General features: G+C 42.0%; 1 protein-coding gene across 6 annotated transcripts in view; it reads right to left on the bottom strand.

The window, feature by feature from the left end:
* DGKG (diacylglycerol kinase gamma) overlaps positions 1-19,578 on the bottom strand; it is a 194,942-nt gene extending 175,364 nt beyond the window's left edge. For 3 of the 6 annotated variants that reach the window (XR_004320963.1, XM_006188830.3, XM_014562711.2), the window contains exon 1: positions 19,227-19,575. The gene's annotated coding sequence lies outside the window, so the exon portion shown is untranslated. Of the gene's footprint in view, positions 1-19,226 lie in introns of all 6 variants that reach the window. The other 3 variants (XM_032482760.1, XM_032482770.1, XM_006188834.3) reach the window with 3 other exon arrangements.
* Positions 19,579-22,630: the final 3,052 nt, after the last annotated feature.

Genomic DNA, 22,630 nt, shown 5'->3' with positions numbered 1-22,630 from the left:
CTAGCTATGTGACCTTGGAAAAATTCTAAAATCTTAGTCCATCTGAACCCAGTGTCCTCATTTGTAAGATGAGAATAATGGGATCTCCCTTACATAGTTTTTGTGACTATTAGAACCAGTAGAAGTAAACAGCATTTTAGAAAAAACTTAAAATTATAAGCAATGGTACAAATATATGTAACCACAAAAAAGAGAAACATAAAAGGATGCACACAAAACACCATAATTGTTACCTCTAAAGGGCACATAGAAATTAGAAGTTGGGATTCTATTATCTGTAATGTTTTTTTCTTCTTAGAAAGGTAATACATTATTTATATAATTTAAAAAATATAAAGTAAATTTCTTATTTTCATCATTTTTCTATTTTTTCTGGCCCAACTCAAGTCAGTCTTCCCCAAGTTTACCTACATTGGTTACAGATTGAGCCTTATAGCACATTGACTTGAAGGTAGATATCCAGGCAGTTGTATGGAGCATAAGTCTGTGTGTACAACATGTGAACATGTGTATTGTGTGTGGGCTTTTAGTATGAACAACGTGCATATGTCTTCCTGTACTTTATGAGGATCATATGTGTATATGTGAATTTCAGTGTTTGTTAGCTACACATACATCATATATACCGTAGTTAAATAAATGAATTACCTTCACCAGAATTGCTATTCTACACATCATAGTGGATTTTTTCTAACTTGAAATCCTATTCTATCTTCTATTTATCCTATTTTTTTCCTATAAAGTTTGGTTAAAATAATGATGTTCCAAAGGCAATTATACTTGTGCATTTACCCACTTCTTCATATGTGTAAAATACTCTCCTAGGAGCTATGAGGGTTGCAGAGATGAAATATGACTGACTCAGCTCTCAGTGAACTGACGGTCCACTGGGGACACCACATAGCTTCCCTAAAAGCTGTGGTAGCAGGCAGCATGCACTAAGCACTGTGCTGCTCAGATAGGAGAGCTCAGCTCACGACTGATGCTCACATGGCTGATTGAGAAGGGCAGAGGAAGAACAGACTCTGGTTTTACTAAGTGCACCTGACATGCTTGCACTAGAGGGAGGAACCGTGGAAATCAAAACATCAAGACTCCTAATAGGGGTCTAAATTTAACAGACTTTCTTTATGCTATAAAATTATTTCTCACATTTTCCATTTCAGTAAAAATTGTAGCTGATAGATTCCTTAGTTCAAACAAATTAGGAGCGTGACATTTCATTTCCCCTAAATCTTCCAAACCCACGAGCCCTGTTCACTCGAGAGTGTGTATGGGGTGGGAGTGGGTGAAGTGTCAGGAGACCTATACATCGGGGCCTATGAGGTGTAAAGCACTTCTCGACTGTTCCTCTGTAGCCCTGGCTTCAGATGTGGAGAAAAACATGCCGGCAATATTCTACACCTGGACATCTAGATCTGCCAGAAAACAGAAAAGAGTATAGCCCAGGAATCCATCAAACCTGGGTCTGCATCTCATCCACGACCATTTCCTAGATTTGTGGTCTTGAGTCCATTACTTATTCTTTTTTAAAAAATTTTATTTTACTGAAGTATACTCAGTTACAATGTGTCAACTTCTGGTGTAGAACATAAAGTCCCAGTCATGCATATATATATAAATATATTCATTTTCATATTCCTTCTCATTAAAGAATATGAATTTTTTATTTCATATTCTTATTCATAATAATCTCATTAAAATTATTACAAGATATGTTCAATATCTTTATTCCCTGTGCTATACAGTAGAAATCCATTACTTATTCTTACTTAATCTCTCTCGGTCCAAGCTTCTTCAGCTGGAAAATGGGAACAGTGGTTATCACCTTACAGAATAGGATAAAACACAGTGAATACATATTTCCCACCACAGTGCCTGGCACACAGAGTTCAGTGGATGCTAAGTGCCTTCGCTTCTTTTTTAGGTCCAGGGAAATGTGCCAAGATTGCCTGATACTTTGAATGCCCTCATATAATGGAGAAAGAGGTTAAGATGAGAGAAGATACGAATTTAGGGATGAAAAATCTTAGCTCTCTATTTAAGGAAGAGGATGGAAGGGAACGATGATGCTTTTCAGGACCAGCTGTAAAAGATGAAATGGAGTACATTCTTACCCTCACCCCTCAGAAGCAATTAATGAATAAAGCAGAAAACTATGACATGGGAAATTTGTGGCAATTTCTGCCTGCAGTGTTTAAGAGTGGCTGGATGCATGAGCTAGATTAGAACACTGGAGGATTTGGGAGATGAGCACAGAGTTAGTCATTTGGCTGAATGTTTAATAAATTACAGTGCAGTTGGAGGGACTAGGCTCCCTGGGTGAATCACTTTGAACTAGACAAAAATAGCCAATAGAAACTAGCCCTGACTAAAGAAGAAGTAGAAAGAAAAAAATAATTTGATTTAATTGACTAACTGTTTTGATCAGAGCATGACATCATTTACTGAGTTTAGTTTGGTCAGAAAGACATCCTGCTGCTGATGGAATCACATGCATTTATACAGTCCTCCAACCATTTACAAGGTATGACTTTAAAATATATAAATAGATCTACTCTCAAACTTATCTTCCTCTTATCTCCACCTCAAAAACTAAATAACACAGATTTTCTTAACTTTTTCAATGGAAATATTATTCTCCACATTCAGCGGGTTGATAATTGGTGTTATTTACTTTCAACTTCCTTCCTCCTCCCAAAATTTCAATACCAAACCAGAAACCAACTTACCAAGTTTTGTTTTGTATTATCTCTCAGCTCTGTCCCTTCATTTCGTTCCATGTGACAGCACCCTAATTTCTGGGTAACAGCTTGCTAACTGGCCCCTGCATCTGCCTCTAGTCTTCATAACTGGGTCACTCCATTCCAGTCTGTTCTGCATAAGAATACTTTATGAAAACCACTAGTTTCAATTATTTTCTTTCTCAAGAACCAAGAATTACTTCTTATTCACTATCAGTTTGTGCCCAGTTCCTTTTCTAGGCATTCAAGGCATTCTTTATCATCTAGTCTGACCCAATGTCCCACTAGTTTTGGACAAGAAAGTGAAAACTGGGGAATAGGGATGGTGTTGGCCTCTATCCTTTATGCTGACAGTCGGGATTCTGAGATAAAATGGAAGCAAACAATGTCAACACTGGATGTAGCTTTCTGGGTCATGAGTTACCATATGCTGAAAGGGAGAGTTCATACCTAGTAATAAAAGGCTTGTAACTCATGGGCATGGTGAGGGGCATGTATTTGCCTAGAGGCTGATGGGGAAAACAATCAAAGAGCTGGAATAATATCATGAATCTATCCAGAGTGTAGAACTGCTGGTAAAGCAAAGACAAACAGGAGAGGTGAGATGCCAGTGACACATACAAATACACACACATGTATACATGATTACAAAGAGTACTAAAAACTGTATTTAAGGGCTGGTATTGTCTACATGGCAATATGTAGGCTTTGGACCAAAAACTGGTTTATGATGGGAATTCATGACCTAAAGACAGAGCACCTAAAATATCTCATGAGTGAGCAGAAAAGGGCAAGGAACACGTGTGGTATCATCATGAGCATTTTCTACCAGCCACTTGACCACAAGGGGGAAATGCAGGGTGCATTCCTAGCCACTACTCTTCTGGCACAAAGGAAGTTGGAACAGTGAAAGGGAACTAGTATTGGTTAAATGCTTGCAGAAAGCCTCATTTGGCTAAAAGTAGAAGCATCAGACAAGTGTTTCTATTTCCCTGTTGCCATGGAGTGAAGAAGCTTTACTGAATGAACTCCTCTGGACCTCACTCTGACCAGCAGAAAGACCCTGCTTGCAGAAGGGTGAAGTAGGCATAAGAGATAGCTTAGAAGAAAGAAGCCACTCCAGCTCAGAGGTTATGATTGTCAAGGAGAAGCCTGGTTGTAATAAAGAGCCAGGACCTTTAGATTAAAGCAGACATGAGAGGAAAAAGGAATGGTTCTTTAAAAAAAAAAAAAAAAAGGGCCTGCAGGACTAACCTATGGGTTCACATGTGAAAAGAACATTTAGTGATAAAGAAAAGGAAAGGCACGCAATCAAGGAATATACAGGAAGACGGTACACATCTATATGAATTACATCGTGAAAAAATTGCTCAAAATGATATGAGAATATTAAGTGACAAAAACAAAGAAACAAACTAACTCAAAACACTCCCGCCAAACAAAGGCTGAGGGAAGTTTGGGGAGTGGACTGGTTAATTTTAGAGCAAGAAGAGTAAAAATCAGATTGGTACTGCTTGGGACAAGGATGATCATGTTACTGAACCACTTCTGGTGATCTATGAAGAATTTTGGAGAACACTGGCAACAACAGAAACCCAAAGATCTAGAGACAAATCTAATCTTGTTTTTATTATTACAAAAAATCAGAAGAATATGGATTCTACAAATTCTAAACAGTGTGAGTATAATAATAATCTAAGCCAAGAATCCAAGTCATATTTTAATATGATTTTAAAATAGAAATCACATGTAATCTCACCACTAATTATAACCACAGTGAATATTTTGCTGTAAATTATTTCTAGAATTAACCCATGTATGTATGCATACACTTATTTTTAAATTTTAAACTTCATTTGATTTTGTTTTCACTTATTTGTATAAGGTGACCATTATTTGGTGTTATTAAACGTTCTACATATAATATTGTTTTCTATGGCTTCCTAGTCATTTATGACATAAATGGACTGTAATTTATTACTTGTCCCCATGTTGTTATTTACTTTTTATTATTCATTTCTAATAGTTAGAAACTATGACATTCATTATTTCTGCTTTGAGGAACTTGCAGAGATATGTAACCTAATACAGAATTAATTTTTGTTTGATGAGCCCTGGAAAAGAAATTTCATTCTCTGTATTTTGAGTATTATATAGATGTATTTTTAAAATCATATTCACAATATTACATAATTCCTGTATTTATATTATTTTTGTTTGTTTACTTGATATATGAAAGCCCTAGACTGGCATTTTGAAATCTTTTACCACATTGTGCTTTGGATGCAACATTAGTTTTGCATCTATCAATATTTATTGGTGCATACATTTCCATAACAGTCTATCTGCATTGTGAATTGGCCTCTTCATGGATATAAAACCATCCTCATTATCTTATTTAAAGTATTTGTCTTGAGTTGCATTTTTGTCTTACATTAATATCGACTTCTGCTTTAGTGTTTGTTGTTATCTGCCTGCTATACCTTTTCTCAGTATTTTTCTTTTTTGTATCTTATTTTGTATTAGGGATGACAATGGTAAACAACATATGGTTGAATTTTAGTTTGGGATCCAAAATGAAGAACTTTATTAAAAATGGGTCCTTTAGTTTATTTATGTTAGTTGTTATAATTGAAGTATTTGATCTCATTTTTATGCTCCTTTTCATTTTTCTTTTAATGCTTCCTTGCTGTCTCCTTTATTTCTTGTCCTTTGTCATATGAGGTATGTTTTCTTAGACCCCTTGGTTTGGAAGACAGAATAGTGGAAAAAGGAATTCTGTAACTATTATTTTCTAAATTTAAATGTCAAGAACAAAATGAATCTCTCATAGTTGAACCAAGGAACTCAGAGCATATACTTTTCACTGTCCTATCCTCGCCTATATTCTCCAGAGAAATGCCAGCCTTGTCAGGCTTTTAAATATGTTATCTGGGGTTTTAAACCTCAATTTGCAGTCTAATAATTTTGTGCAACAATACATGTCATCTCTTTGAATATATTTTACTTTTGCATGCAATTTAAAAACTGGATTTACAATAATTGACATATCTTTTTTAATTGGCTTCAGTACTGATTGCCTACCATTTATAACATTGCTTCCTCTGCATACTTGATTTGATTTTCTATAGATTAAACTCTGCTATTAGTTCCACCTGATAGATTTTAATTCTGTTGTGTTTTACTTTCTTTGCCATCCTTTCAGTCATTCATGTCTTTGTATACTATATTTCATTATCACCTCAGCCTTTTCTTATTCTCTTCTGGTTTGTAAAGGCCATGGCCTCTTGCCCTTCTAAGAGGATTCTAGTCTCCATAATATTCCTTTAGGTCCAGCTGGAGGAATGCATTCATTTTCCTTCTCTACACTATTCTTTTGTGTTGCATTTTCCTTAGTTCCTCTCTGTTTTAGTCTTTATTCATTCTTGAAGGAGGAAGCAATCTATGGACTTGATGCTTATCAAATAACAGGCCTTGGGCCCTGTTCTCCCTGAATGCTGAAGTAATAGCGTCAGGTGGATGTGTACAAATCCCAGGCAACATCAAGCTCCTAGAATATATTATCTTAGAGTAACTCTAGTTTTTTTTTCCTCTTACAGCCACAACAAGTTCCACTTTTTTGGAAGGTCTCACAATTTTCTTTACAATGTGACCCAAATTTCTCAATACTTCATAAACATTTAAATATATATATGTTCGTTCTTTTATTGTGGTATGGTTCTTATACAGTAAACTACACATATTTCAGATGTACAATTTGATGAATTTTGATAGATGTATACATCCATGAAACCACCACAATCAAGATAGCTAACATTTCCATCACTCCCCAAGAGGAGCAAATTTCAAATTCCCAATTTATCCCTTCCCACCCCCTTTACCCCCTGGTAACCATAAGTTTGTTCCTTATGTCTGTGAGTCTGTTTCTGTTTTGTAAGTGTCCTTTTTTTTAAGATACCACATATAAGTGAGGATGTATGTTCATTCTTGAATGTGAAGGAGTATATGTCCATTGTGTCAAGCTCCTTACATCCTCAAAATTCTTTATACACTCGTTTGTTTTTGTCCCTCAATATGTTGAAGATTGATAGAAGTAAGTTGTCTCTCTCTGTGATTGTATTTTGACAGATTTATTTTACATATTGTGATTTTTTTGTTATTTAGAATAAAAATATTCATATGTAGTATGTCTTTTAATGGATTGTATCTGTTAGCCACATTTAATACATCACTCAATGTTTCCTGCATTAATTTCTACTTTGTCTAATACTAATATTTCTCTTCCTTTTTCCCTTGGTTTACGTTTCCCTGGTAAATGTATACTCTTTTTCCCACTCCTTTCTGTCCCATTTTGTTTAAAACAGCATATATTTAGAATTAGTTTTTGCCCAATCCATGCTCCTTCATCTTTTAATAGAAATGATCAAACCATTCTCACTTACTGTGATAATTTGTTTGACCTCACTTCTGTCATCTTATTTTATACTTTAAAAAAAAAAATGTTTCCTTGCTATTTGCTGTATTAGGTTTTAACCTTGGCTATAACATTCCAAATCTTCCTCCTAATTTTGAAGTTAAACATGGCACTTCTAGTTTTATATTCATCTACTCTCTTTCTTATTTAAAAATTTATTTAAACTTATATTTCTTTAACTATGTCATCAATGAAACAATACTCAATGTCAACCATGATACAAAATGAGGAAATCTGCTCTTTATGGTTTTTTTTATTATTATTAAATTTCTTGTGTATCTTTTTATTTAGAATGATTTTTGACAGTTGCATTGTTTCATAACCATATTAATAACATTTAAACATTAAGTCTATGTTTGGTTTCATTTTTCACCTCATATCTCTTTTATCACATCTTCTCCATTCCTAAATTTTAATGTTCATCAATTTCCTTGTTGATCAGAGTATTCTGATGAATACGTTTTTCAGTAAAGGATTCCAGAGGTCTGTTTTCTGGGTACATCATTTTTGGTCCGAGATTACTATTTCCTTTTACTTCACAGATTGCTGAATACAGACTTCTGAGTCACAATCTTATTACCTCAAAATTTTATAGTCATATATCAACTTCCTTCTGACATCTGGTGTTACAGAATGTCTAGTACATGCTTTTTTTTTTTAATAAAATATTACTTTTCTGATTGTATAGCAACAGATTTTTTTTTAATTCACATAAATGACTTTCACTAGAATATACTTTTAATTTTCCCTTGTACACAATGAACTATTTTGAACTGAAAACAGGAAAATATTTTTCTATATTTTTATTATAACTCATCTTCCATTTCCTCTTCTCCTGAAAAATGCTATCTATTTAGATTTAATGTGCTGAATTCTAGCCCCCATTTTTTTTCACTCATTATTTCATTTCTTTATGTTTTCTATCAGTACTGTGAGAATTTACATTCATCTTTAGTTTTCTGCATTGTTTTACTGTTCATGTTTCCAGTGTATGATTTTAACTCTGTAAAATATTTTTCATTTTAAAGGAGGTCAATTTTCCTAATCTCAAATTGCTCCCTTTTGATAGTTCCTGCTGCATCCTCTTAAATCTCTGTAAATACAACTTGGAGATTTTCTGAAAAGGTTTCTCCCTTTTAAAAAAATACTGTTTATTTATTAGGGAGACATTAGTGTTGTATTCTGACTTATCTCCCTAATTTTGAACTACTAAATATTGTTTTCATAAACTTCCACCATGTGTTGAGTGAAAGTGAGCCCCACGGCCCATGACCATGTGTGCTCGCCAGCGCATGTCCGAGGAGGCAGGAATGCGATTGAGATGTATCTTCCATCAGCTACCTACCTAGCACTCCTACAGCCCCTGTCACTTAGCTATACCTATATTTACTTTTCTAAATGGTGGTAAAATATACTTAACAAAATTTACCATTTTAACCATTTTTAAATGTACAGTTCAGTGGCATTAAGTATATTCACATTGTTGTTTCAAAACCACCACCATCCATCCACAGATGTATTTCATTTTGAAAAACTGAAATGCTGTACCACTAAATGATAACACCCCCTTCTTCCCTCCCCATCAGCCCCTGGTAACTATCATCTTACTTTCTGTCTCCATGAATTTGACTATTCTAAATATCTCATATGAGTGGGATCACAGCATTTTGCCTTTTGTGATTGGCTTATTTCACTTAGCATAAAGTTTTCAAGGGTCATCCATTTGTAGCGTTAGAATTTCATTCCTTTTTGACACTGAATAATACTTCATTTTATGCATATTTCACATTTTGTTTACCCTACTTAGTCAATGATGGACACTTGCGTTGCTTCCCCCTTTTGGCTATTGTGAATGATGCTGCTGTGCTCACGGGTATTACAAATATCTTGTCACGTTCTTGCTTTCAGTTCTTTTGGGTATATACCCAGAAGTGGAATTGCTAGATCATATGGTATTCTATTTTTAATTTTTTGAGGAACTGAGATACTGTTTTCCATAGTGGTTGCACCATTTTACAATCACACCAACAGTGTACAAGGGTCCCAATTCCCCTATAGCCTCAGCAAGATTTATTATTTTCTGTTTTTTTGATAGTAGCTATCCTCATGGATTTGAAGTGGTGTCTTATTGTGATTTTGATTTGCATTATCCTAATGATTAGTGACATTGAGCATCTTTTCATAAGCTTATCAGCTATGTGTTTATCTTCTTTGGAGAAATGTTTTTCAAATCCTTTACTTATTTTTCAGTTGAACTGTTTGTTTTATTGTTGTTGAGTTTTGCGAGTTCTCTATATATTCTGAATATCAATCCCCTTTCATATATATGATTTACAAATATTTTCTCCCATTCTTTGCAGCCCCTGCCACCTTAACTTAGAAATGCTGGTGAAAATCTGGGCTCCCACCCTACCGCTCTGGGTCTGGGCCTCCAGCCCCTACCTCAGAATCAGAATCTCTGAAGGGAAAGTCTCCAGTCAATTCTAATGTAAATGAAAATTTGAGAACTGCTGGGCTGGGTGCTGCCTTGTGAGCATTTAGAAAAGCAATGATCCACCACAGAAACAAAACAAACAGAAGAAAACAGAACCAGATTCCTAAATACAGAGAACAAACTGGTGGTCACCAGAGGGGAGGGTTTGGGGGATGGGCAAAATAGGTGAAGGGAATTAAAAGATACAAACTGCCAGGTATAAAATAAATAAATCACAGGGATGGAATGAACAGCAGGGCGAATCTAGCTGGTAATATTGCAACAACTCATCGTGGTGACGGGTGATGACTAGACTTACCGTAGTGATCAATTTGTAATGTATATACAAAAGCTGAATCGCTATGCTGTACACCTGAAACGAACACTGTATGTCAACTATACTTCAATTAAAAAAAAAGTCAAAAACCAAAAACAAACAAAAAAACTAACAAACAAAAAAGAAAAGCAATGATCCCTTTGAACTAACTAAGGTTCACTCAGAAGTCATAGCAGGTGATTTTTAAGTCTTTTTGAAGGATATGTTAGTTATGTAACTCAGAGAATGTGACAGACAGAGGTTGTAAACACAGGATATTTGACAAAGTTTCCCATGAGCCTTGCAGGCACGAAGGAGAAATATCTGTTGAATACAAAGACTGGGACAGTGTGCACAAGGCCATGGCCAGAGTGTAGTGTCCAGTGTAGGTTCTGTCACGTTAAAGCAGTTTTTAGAGAAATTGTAATGGAGTCATAGGAGATTTGCCAGAGGAGGTAAGGAATTAAAAACCCTGTAATTTGAGAAATCACTGAGGGAACTTCTTGTGTAACAATGGTTCTTAACTCTGCTAAGTACTGGTGTCACTTGGGGACCTTTAAAAAAAAAATGCCCAGGCCCAGCCCTGACGCCAGACCAATTAAATTAGCATCTCCCGGATAGGGACCCAAAATTGGTAGTTTACACAGTTTCGTAGGTGATATGTTGAGAAGTACTGGTCTAGAGAAAAGGACCATGTTGATGAATTTGTGAAGTTCTAATGTGGAAAAGGAAAACAAGAATTTCTGTAAAAACTCCTATATTTGACCATTCACCTGGCAGAGGTGGACACTGACCCAGCTGGGTCAGCAGATGGCTACCAGTACAGCTTCAATGCTATGAGAAGTCTCCTCCCCTTGTTAAACAGGCATGAATCTCCTTGACGTGGATCTTTCAGATACTGGCAACACACGTATCAAGACAAAATGAAAACGGACTCTCCCATGATCTCATCAGCTCTCGGCTCTCGTGGTTTCACCAACCACTTATATTCAAGCCTCCCCAGCCTGGGTCTCCAGCCACATAGCTCTTCTGTCAATGACATCTCCATCTGGACCTCTCACTGACACTTCAAATTCAGCATGTCTCAGACTGAACTCATTAATAACCCTGCTCTTGCTCCTGTCCCTTGATCCTGGATCAAGTGGCCGATGGAACCACTATCCTCCCAGATATGTAAGGTAGAAGCTTGGGAACTGCCCCAGGCTCCTCTGCCTCCCTCGCCACCTTTCCCACCCACTTGCTTATCAGCTTTTTCCTGATTCTGTCTCTCCCTCCATCTGTACTACCTTGTTCAGCCCGTGTGTTACCTAACTTCCCACAAAAGCCTCCCAGGTGGCAGCCCTGCTTCCTGTCTCCTCCGCCCCCAACACCGCAGCTAGAGGGATTGCGTTAAGGTTAAAATCTGACCACGTCAGTTCCCATTTAAAATTTCTCAGTGCTCCCTTAACTGTCTATAAGACATTCTTTAACTTGGCAGACAAGACCCTCCTGTCCACATCTCCAGACTCATCTCATATCACTTCTTAACGTGGTTTTTTGCTCCAGCAACACTGTAGACAAGAACTGCCTCTGAGCCCTTGCTTATACTGTTCCCTCTACCTAGAATGGGTTACCCACACTCACTTCTTCACTTAACCTCTAGCCATCCCTTCAATTTTAGCTGAAGCCCATCTGCTTCAGAGAGCATTAACTGACCTCCTTGGTCCAATCCCTTCCTAGGCTGGGGAGGTGACCCTGCACTGATGCTCATCTAAAGACAATGCTGCATGGTTTCTGTTTCTGGCTCTGTTCTACCTGGTTCCACCTAGCTCCTGGAAACCCAGGTGGTCCTATCCCCAGAAACTAGCCTATGCCTAGCACAGAGAGGGTGCTCAATACATATTTGTCGATTAAACGCTGGCCAGATGATTGAGTGAATCTACTCAGAAATGTGTTTGCCAAGATTTGCATGATTTAAGGATTAGGAACAGTGAGGACTTTGGGGCAGAGCAGGAATTTCCCCCGTTTATAGAAACATATGGCTACTGGCTTTCTACTGTCAGGAAAGATCATGTTGTGATCAAAGCCTGCTGGACATCCTGGCATGAGAGAAGGGCAGGACTAATTTCTATCAGTGGGTGTCCTGGGGTCAGGTTCTGGGGAGCAAGGACATCCTTATTGATGAGAACTTGGGATGGGGCATCAGATGATAGCACCCATTTTGTGTGGTTGTCAAGGATGCTGGAAGGAACACTCTGGCTCTCTGGGGGATTAAGAGAGATTTCTCCAGCTCTTTCGCATTAACTGAAAAGCAGAGACACCAAGGCAGCTGGTAAAGTGCTGTAGGCAGCTGTCCCAGAGCAGAGAGGTGAAGAAATTCTGCAAGGAATGAAAACTCTGGGGTCAAAATATTTCAACAATTTCAGCATCTAAGTGTAAAAGTGGCATTACCGACCTCTGGCCACTTGGTACTTTCACACCAGATCAGCCAATAGGAAGGTGAAAACTTGGTTCCTGTGTAGATGGCACTGTTTATGCTGTAAGCAAGGAGAAAACTCCATGCAGACCACACTGAAAGGAGTGACGGGCCCAAATGGTTAGCTGGGCAGGCAGATCCAGGATTTGTCAGCTGCTGCATGGCCACTGAGTTTTATCTTTCTTCCCTTTTCTTGCCACAGCAGACTCTTACTTTTTAGGGCCTCTGTTTGGTGAAATCACACTGGTGAAACCACACTAAGCCACATCAGGCCGGTAACATCCATGCTCCCTGCCTCACGCCTATGATTAGAGTCAGGAGAGATCATGGATATGAATACACTGCTATCTTCCAAGTGTGGCACATGTGTAAAGGACAGTTATTATTATTGTGATTTTTATTATTAAAAAAGAAGAGTCTTTTCTTACTTTGACCTTTTCTCTCTGTGCACCTGTCCTGTCATGGAGAATTTTTGTCTCCATTTTCCACTTGGAAAATAAGTTTGCTCCTCCTTTCTCCTTTTAAGTCATAATACCAGGAAAGAATCTTTAATTCTTACTGAGACATCAATGATTAAGAGGCTAATTCCAAGGGAACAAATGGACATTTCTGCAGGAAACAAAGCCTTAGGCTAGAATTGAAGATGGAAAGAAGGGGAAGTCCCTGGAGAAAGCACTAGGGAAGAGTGGTGACACCTTGGTGACTGTCCTGGATGTGCGACCCCACACAGGACACTTCCACTTTAGATGGAGAAGCCTGGGAACAAATGCTTTCTTGGTACCTTCTCTGATCTCATTTTCAATGATGCTAGAGACTCTGAGATCTGCCTTAAATTAATACAATCTTTTTGCCTAACTGAATAATATCCCAGGGTGCTAAGACAACATGCAGTTGAGAGCACTAGACCAGTCTCCTTAATGTGTTCAGAATCATAGAGTAAGGAAGCCACCACCACCAACCACCATTACCGTGAACTACCATTACCATCATCACCAACTACCACTATCATCATCACTGTCATCACCATCACCATCACTACCACCACCACCACCACCATCACCCTCATGGCAAATACAATTCTACTTTTTAAAATGGAAAAGTAACTTGTGAAAATTTCTTAAGGGGTTGATATTAATCCCAGGAGACATTGTGGAACAAGATATGGAATGAGCTTTTAGGACTGGAATTGTGATCTCAAGGAACCAACACGAGTTAACTGCTAGTGGTTTACGTCAGAGTAACAAAATTGCCTCTTTGACAAAGTTACCAGGCAGGCAGATCAGGGAAATACCAGTGATGGAGAGTATCTGGACTTTATCGAGACCCTTGATAAGATTCCTCTGATAATCTTTGGAAAAAAATGAAGAAATGTATACTGATAGGTACAGTAAGTTGAACAAACGTTCTTAATAAGTGCTGTTTATTTATTGAATTAACATCTATCTCTCAGGAACATATAGTGGGATGCCTCAGAACGCTGTCATGTTCATCATCTTTTTGATGACTTAGTTGAAGAGGTCATACTCATCAGATCAGGAAACCAGCTGGAAGGGACAGTATTAATACTGGATGACAGAACCAAAGCCAGAAATATCTGAGCAAGTTGGCAAGATAGACTGAATTAAACATGATAAAACTGGGGATAAATGCAAGGGCTCTGTATTTGGGTCCCAGGTAGCATGTATACATGTATGGCAGGTGTGGGGGCGTGAGGGCGGGAGATACAGTTCAAGAGCAAGTTTAAGAGAGACGTGGGGTTTTTTCAGCTGATACTAAACTCAACAGATGTTACTAGTATAGATGCCTAATTCAGCCTTACAGAGTTTTGACAGAAACAGGAGATGTAGAATGAAGGGAGTGATAATCTCACTCTGCTTGGTACTTGATTAAGCCTCCCTTGAAATTCTGTATTCTATTCATTAAGAATAAAGAAATTAGACAAAACTGGGGCAAGAGTGATACTGATAGTGAGGATGCTGGAGCCAGAGGCCTATGGGGCAGGATGGAACAGTGGGAGGAGCACTGGCCAGGGAGTTAAGAGGCAGTTTATGCCAATAACTGGCTGTGGGATCCTAATCAAGCCAGCATTTCTCTCCCTCCAGGGCTGACAACAGGCCTCCCTGAGGAGGAGCATGGGTGGTGGCGGTTGGCTGGCCTGCTCTCCCAGGTTTTGTCCCTCTGATCAGGTCACACTGTCCCTACCTCACCTATCCAGGGACAAAGCCTCTGGAGCCTCCATGCAAAATTTTACATTCTTGAAATGCCATTACCATTTGCAAATTACACCAATATTTCCCTTGGGAAGCCTTCAGAAGTACCCTTTCTCTGACTTCCTGGGAAGCCAAGAGGATGACAATTCACATCTGTTACCACAGATGACATTTAATGAGGCAGTAAAGTAAAAAGCCTAAGAAAATTGGCTTTGAAATCATAGGGGACTGAGTTAAAATTCAGCCTCTCTACTACTAGCTTTGTGACCACTTAAACTTTCTGAACTCAGTTTCCCTGTTTGCGAAGTAAGGTTACTACCAGGCTTGTAGTGATGTGAATACGAAGACAATGCATGTACAAAATATAACACAATGTGGGGCACAGAGCAGGTGTCCAATAAATGGTAGTGCTCCTGCTACATTTACTACCACCGTTCCTCCTTTCCCCCCCTTTGTCCTCCTCTGGCCAATCACTATGCTGGTTGCAGGGGATATGGTGGAAAACAAATTCACACCCCTGCCAGCACCAAGCTTCCAATCTAACCAGCACTGTCCAGTTGAACTTTCTGCAATGAGGGAAATGTTCTATATGTGCATTCTCTAATATGGCAGTCATATGTGGCATTTAAGCACTAGAAATGTGACTAGTGTGACTGAGAAACTGAAATTTTAAATTTAATTTTAATGAACTGAATGAAAATGGAAGGAGTCACATGTGGAAATACACAGCTTTCAGGTGCATTTCTGAGACTGACCAATGTGAGCAGAATAAAGGTGCGCTTGAAAGAGAAATGCACATAAAGTACCTGGAAAATTCTTATTTGTCCATTTATTGCACTGGATTGTTTACTCTGCGTAAGTACTAGCTTGGTGCTAGGTGTGCGGGGCTAGCTGTACCTTCAGGGAATTCTCAGTTTAGTAGGGGGTGTGCAGGTAAGTGATTTCACCATAGGGAGCTAAGTGTATACACAGGTGCAATGAGTCCAGCAGAGAGGGCTCTAACCCAGAATAGCAGTTGTGGAAGGCTTCCCAGAAGGATGTTTTAAGACCTGAGCCGAGTCTTAAATAAGTAGATCTCATAGTGGTGGCTCAATTGGTATGTATTCCTCTTTACAACAATGGACTATATTCCAAGGCTACTAAGCCCACTGCTGCTGGCAGAGGTGGCTATGGGGCAAAAACAGCCCTAAGGAAAACTCATAGCTAGGACCAATTAGTTTTCGTTGAAAATGTCACCTTTGTGTCTTTTTGTATTGCCTAATGCAGTTTGTCTTCTATGGCCACATTTTCTTCACCTGATGACATTTTTTCAATGATGTGTATAACCTTGTTTTTTATTGTGTGACTTGCCATCACTAACCACGAGTGACGGGGAGTTGGGCAAGTGAACTCTGTTTCATACAAAGTGACATCAATTCCCGCTGTGGTTTGGATGTGGGATTCTGATACTTGGTGTAAACAAACAGCTCTGTGAAAATGGCCACTATGTGATTGGCTGGGCTGGCTGAATTTGGCCTGATGGTGATGCACCTTCATAGGGGTGCAGGCTGTTCTAATTATTTGTGTGGAGAAGTGGAATGTTATGCCATGTATATATTTTACACAAGCCAGAGAATTCTGCAATTGATACTTGCACAGATAAAAATAGGTATAGCCTTATATTCGTATGGGTTTCATAATCACACTTGTGTGTATACAGCAGGGTGATGTGTGTGATTCTGCCTCCCATGAAGCCAGAGGGATGCTTATGTGGTCTGGCTTGGTCATGTGAGGCCCTGATGTATCTGAGTTCCCAGAAGTCACCTGCTTTGACTGTGGCAGAACTATCTGGAGGGGATGGAAGTGGAAATTGGTGTATCTTTTTCCAAAACCTGCTTGTCATATACATCAGGAGCCTTAAAACATTCATGCCCCTTGGCCCAGTGATTCTACTTCTGGGAATCTATCCAAAGGAAGTATTTGGAAATGTGTGCAGAAAGACTTTGCCCAGGGATGTTGTTCAGAGTTACGTGTAGTTGCTAAACACAGAAATCAACTTAAATGACCAACAATGTAATAATAGGCAGCCATGAAAATGATGTCCATGAAGGACTTTCACTATGATACTACTTAGGGGAAAAGCAGAGAAGCAACAGCTACCGAGGTGAAGCAACCACCCAGTTGTTGGACAGCCTGGGTTTGAATCCTGACTTGGCCACTTACAGGTGTGTGACTTGGACAAGTCCCCTGAACTCTGTGACGCTAATACTTGCCTCAGGACTTCTGAGAATTAAACGACACTGAATATAAAATACTTAACATATTCAAGGTACATTAGGTACCCAGCAAATGTTGGTTCTCTAAGGACTATACAATTTCAAGGCATAAAAATAGATGGAAAGGAACTATTCTAATATATTAGCCGTGTGGAATCTGAGTGGTGGAATTTTGGGTGGTCTGCTTGATTCTTTGCACACTTTTCAATTTCCCAAATATTCTGCATTTAACATGAATTACTTTTATAATAAAAAAGCATATCATAATGATGTAATAATACAGTAAGATTTTTTCTTTTTTGAGAAAGAGTTTTACCACAACAAAAAACAGTACTTCCCTTCCAGGGAAGGAGATAGGGGCAGCCTCCCCTCCAGGGATGGGCAGTAGAGGGAAGAGCTGCTGCGTTAAGGGTACTTCCCCTGGCAGAGCCTAAGGCGTGCACACCTGGGACCTCTGGGGGTACAAGGTTGACAGGATCCCCCCTCCCACCTGTTGAAGGTACTCCGGAGATTTGAGGGGGAGTTGGAACAGATGTCCTTAGCGGCTTCCTCTATCTCTGAAAGTCTAGATTCCAAGACACTCTGATGTTTATCATTTTCTGCCCATATCCTGGTTGATCTGAACCAAACATGACATGAAATTTTAAGATGGGAAAGACTCATCTACTTGCTTCCCACCCACAGACCCCTACCAGGAAAAAAAAGCCTACAATGTTATGCATAAACTTCAAGGGTGATTGGTAAAGAAAAGACGTATAGGAGAGGTACCACACGTAAGTTAGCTTTCTGGCTGCCTCTTTATTTAATGAGTATAATTCACCTTCGGAAAGGACTCTCTGACAAATACAGCCCTTTTTGACAAGACCAACGACTAAGTCCGTTTCCACATAAGGACATATCCCTGGAATGAGAGGGGCATAAAGCACAAAGGTAGGGTGTGTGTGTGATCAGTCAAGACATTTGTCCCCTGTGATCTAAAACCCTTCGTTGACAACGACGGGTACCCTGTGCTCTAGCAAGTGGCTCTGTGTGGGCCGTATTTTAGACAAAGAATCCCAGGCACTGAAATAATGAAGTCGTTTCCCTCTTTTGAACCAGAGGGGCAGTTCCCAGCCCTGTGTCCTGACTGATGCTCCTCATCAGTGACTCCCCCTGGTCCGCACCTCCAGAACTAAGGTGAGTCCCCAAAGTCCCACAATGAAAGAATGATAAACAGCCCTCCTATGCCCTCCTCGGGACAGCGAGGTCATCGTATGCTAATGAATCCAGAGGAGACAACCGCCCCGCGCCGGCCTGCGAGCGTGCCCGCGGGTTCGTAGTTCTCCCGCGCGCCACTGCGGCGCAGCCACAAATCACCTTGCGCTGCCGCAGACCCTCCTGCCTCGCCCCGGGTAAAGAGGGAGGGTGCGGGAGGGTCTCGTCGGTCACTCTGAGTTCGGTATCTGGATCGTCACACCTGGGAGCTGCCTCTTCGTTCCTGTCCCGTGCTTTCCTCTGCAGTGATGGCGGGGATGGGGGCAGCGCATCAGAATCACTTGTAGGGCTTTTTCGAACTCCTCAGCCCCCTCCCCAAATTCTAGTCCACTCGTCCAGAGAAAGAAAATCTCGAATATACAGGGTGAGCGGACTGGTGGAGTTTTGAAAAGCCCCACAGGTGATACTAGATGCACGCCTCTCAAGACACAAACACACGCACACGAACACACATCTTGTGACTCCTAGACTAAACAGGTCAGCCGGACGTTCCCTCCTTGACCCTCCTCTCCTTCCGTAGCGTATATCTCTCAAGGTCTCCGCGTTCTCTTCAGCTTCCCGTTGTGCTCCCCTAGCCCAGGGGCTTTGTGGAGTCCCCCAAAGTCCTGGAACCCTGCGGGACGGTCAGAGGCTTTGGCGGCCAGATGTTAGGAAAAGTGTCCCCGCTCTTTGCCTCCCTGTACACCCTGGAGCGCGAACTGGATACCAAAGGTAAGTCTAGAAGGGTCGACTGACCAGTTGCTTCAGCAAACTGCCTGGAGCCAAGCCGCCTCCCGCCCGCACACCTTTGAGGTTCATAAGGTCTTCCGAATAGAAGAGGAAGTCGGTGCCCCACCCCGGCAGCTGCCCGTGCCCTCACCCTGCCAGCGGGGCATCTCCTGCAGGGCTGTGCGGCAGGTGGCACCGTCAGGGTGGGTGCCGTGGCCTCGGCTGCAGCTCCTGCCCCTGGCCGCGGAACTGGCTCCGGCTTTGCCCTCCTTTTCCAAGTTGCTGCAGCTCGCGCCCCCAGCCCGAACCCCCTCCGCTGCGCCGGCCACGGTCTTACCTCAGCATGCAACACTTGGTTGCGCGATTCTGCGGAGCGCTCCTTCCTCGGGGCTTATTCCCTTACTTGGGTGGAAAGAGGAACCGAGAGGCTGAAAGGGGACCGAAGCTGGCGTCTGGGCGTCTTCCCGCCCGCGCAGCCCTCCTGGGGAGGGGGATGGAGCGCGACTAGGTGCCACGGAGCTCGGGCTGCCCGGTTGGGGTTAGGCAGCGCCGGGGGTCTCTGCCGGCCCCAGTACCCGCGACTCCCAAGAGGTGCGCCTCGGCTGCTCACTACTACGGGCACTGCGGCGCCCTGCCCCTCGCAGCGGGCAAGTCCAGCTGCCACTCTCACGCGGAGCCCTGCCCCCGGGCGCAGAGCCCGCCCCCGCCACACACCCGCGCGCGCGCGCGCGCTCGCACACCCGCCACACACCCGCGCGCGCGCGCTGCACACCCCCACCCGCGCGCGTGCACACACCCCCGCACGCGCATAAATGCGGTGGGCTCGCAGCGAACCCGGACTAGTTTCGGTCGTTCGGGCACTTCTCACTGTTAGGGCTTGGGTTTGAGAGGAGGAGTTAGAGGCTGAGGGGTTCGGAGAAGATGCAACAGTGGTGGGCTTTGCAGGGTGCTAGAGACCAGCTGAATCAGAGGACAGGGAATAATTGTTTGACAGATAAAATACTCACATCTCAATGTCTAGGCTGCCTCACTATCTCCACCAAGTCAAAGACAAATAAAATCAGCCAGTTCTCTCCGTTACCTAGGCACTTGGGCGTTTTCTCGAGTGCCCAAATCACTGCCCCTGCCCAGGGGCACATTTCGGTGGCAGGAGATTGGTGGCTGTTCAATCTGAAAAGATTTTTCCCTCTGCGGGTATAGTGGGGACCGTCGCAGCCAGCCAGAGCTGGGCTCTGGTTGCTGAATCAGGTCTCAAGACTGAACAATAATTCCCTGTATCCTTTGCTTTTAGATGACAATGGGCTATTTTCCTGCACAGCAAATAGAGCACTTCTTACCTTAAAAATTCGGAAAAGCACAGAAAAAGGCCTGGGAGTGAGGGATAAGGGATGAGGGCCAACATTGGCCAAGGCACTTCCTTTCCATGACGTGTGTGTCTGCATGGGGTGGCGGTGGTGGTGACCACACTATCTCAGGCATGTCACACCAATACGGTGACTTCTGTCCATTTCACACCACATTTAGAGTCATCAGGAGTTTGGGCTCATCTGTAAAACATGTAGAGTTTACCAGTTTCCACAACTGAGAGTTCTTTTCTGCCAGCAGGCACTGAAGGTCTTCGGGTCAGGACTGTAGCCAAGAAAAACTTTCTGCAGATGCAGAGGCACCAGGGGGCTCTGGGTGTCTGGGCACTTGGGGAAGAAGCCTCAAACATGAACGTCAAAAGCTCTGAGGAACCTGATGATCAGTGTCCATATTGGGCCATCTGCAGGCAGGCTGATGGGGTGTATGAGGAACTGAGGCTCGGAGATTTCCCCCAAGGTTCCACATGGCATTGAAGGCAGAGCCACTACCAGAACCTTATGTTCACACTTCATTATACCACTCACCTGGCATCTCTCACACTGGCTTGGTTCTCAAAGCTCCCTTCAGCTAGACTGAAATAATCCTGGTGAGGGTGCTCTCAAAATTCTTTTATCTTTTCTTGTTTCCCTTTCACTCAATGACTCATTCATTTCGCGGCTATCTATTAAGCTCCTGCTGGGTCTTTCAGGCACTTTTCCCTAACTCTAGTGCTGGACCTTACTTGGCAAGGAAGAGGAACCAAGAGATAGATGGGGCTGAGAACTGTCCCTGTCCCTAGTAGAGGAGAAGGCTGGTCTCAGGCTCACTTTGCTAGGTTGGGTGAATGTGGAAGACAAAATCCTTGCCTTCTGAACTCTATTCTCTGTGGAGGAAAACACACTCACATACATATCATAAGAAGATATTCTTGTTCTGTCTAATCCTGGATTCCTTCCAAAGAAGGGGAAACTGAAAGAGTGCTTATATTTGGCTGAGAGTAGTGATGGATTTGGGGATGCATGCCTGCAGGTAGGGATTGGGGCGATACTAAGTTTTTCTGCCTACTTGAGCTGGAAGGAAATACATTGGGTGGGAGGAATGGGGAAGACATGCAGAGATAGAATGCAGAGACTCGACTTGGCCAGGAGTGTGTTGAGGAAGAGTAATGAGAGAGAAACTCCCAGAACAGAGCTGCCAAGTAAGGATTTGGAGAACAGGAGTGCTTGCAAAGATCAGTAAATAGTTTGCTGGGGGAGGGGAAGGGGGAGGTACCCTATGAAGTCCTTGCTCTCTACCCTTCCTGTGAAATAAATCATTTGTAAGGGCAGTTGTTCCCCAATTTGTTTGTGAGTGGGTTCCTTTGGGGAACTCAGGGTGGTGCTGAGTTCAGCATCTGGGTTGATGATGTAGGGTGAGTACAGAGAAGCCTGTAGGGGCGGTGGTTTGGTTTGAGGGGAAGAGCTTGAAGACAGCTGGCCACCGAGTTACACACAGATAACATGTGGGAAAAGGGTTGTAATAGAGGTTCAAGCCATGCGGAAGGCAGGGAGGGCTGCAAGTGGAAAGAAGCACCAAAAAGAAGAGTTATGTGAATTGAGATATCCGGAGGAGGTAAAGTTTGGGATGGGATCTGACACACAGATCAGCAAGAAGAAGGCGATCAAGGCTGAGGGAAAGCAAAAGCACAGAAAGAGGACAACTCATGGTGAGTTCTGGGCCTTCAGTAGAAGAAAGGAAGTTGGGACCCTATTGCAGAGGGTCCCCAAGTGCCCTGCCAGCAACGCAGACTTCAGGCTATGCATATTGAGATGCTCTGGAAGATTTGCCCTTTTCGTTGTTCTTGTCTGGTTTGACACAAGACGGGCCTGTGCTGCCAGCTTTCCCAAGTAAGGGCTTCCTGTCAGAATGGGAGGGTCAGGTGGCAGAGACATCATATTGCTGCCCCTTTGAAGAACCAGAGCCCAGAGGTGCAGGTGGCTCACTGCACAGGGCGCCCAGCAAGGGGCTGAAGTCCGGGCTCTACTGATCCAGCCTTGCAGCCTGGCTGAGCCGCATCGCCTGCCTTGACTCTAATTTGTACAGAGGCTTAGCGTGGGCTGCTGGAGGCTCTGGCTGCTGAACTCTGTCTTTAAGGCTGAAGCCTCAGTGAAACGAATTAGGATTTATTGAGCATTTGTTGTATGTGCAAATGCAGGGTAGAGTGGAGTCTTGAAGTCAGGAGTAGCTGTGAGTCTGAGCACGTCTCTGCTCTTGGGTGACACTCAGAGATGTGCTCTAGGGTACAGAGGAGGAAGCTTACTTCCTCCCCTTGGAGCATTTGCAGTCCACACTGGCTATAAAACAAACACTCAAAACAATTAAGAAGCAATAAAAGACAGTATAAAATTAAGTGCCAAA

This window comes from Camelus ferus, chromosome 1 (assembly GCF_009834535.1).
Source record: "Camelus ferus isolate YT-003-E chromosome 1, BCGSAC_Cfer_1.0, whole genome shotgun sequence".
NCBI classification, from domain to species: domain Eukaryota; kingdom Metazoa; phylum Chordata; class Mammalia; order Artiodactyla; family Camelidae; genus Camelus; species Camelus ferus.
This window is presented reverse-complemented; position numbering and strand designations above follow the sequence as displayed.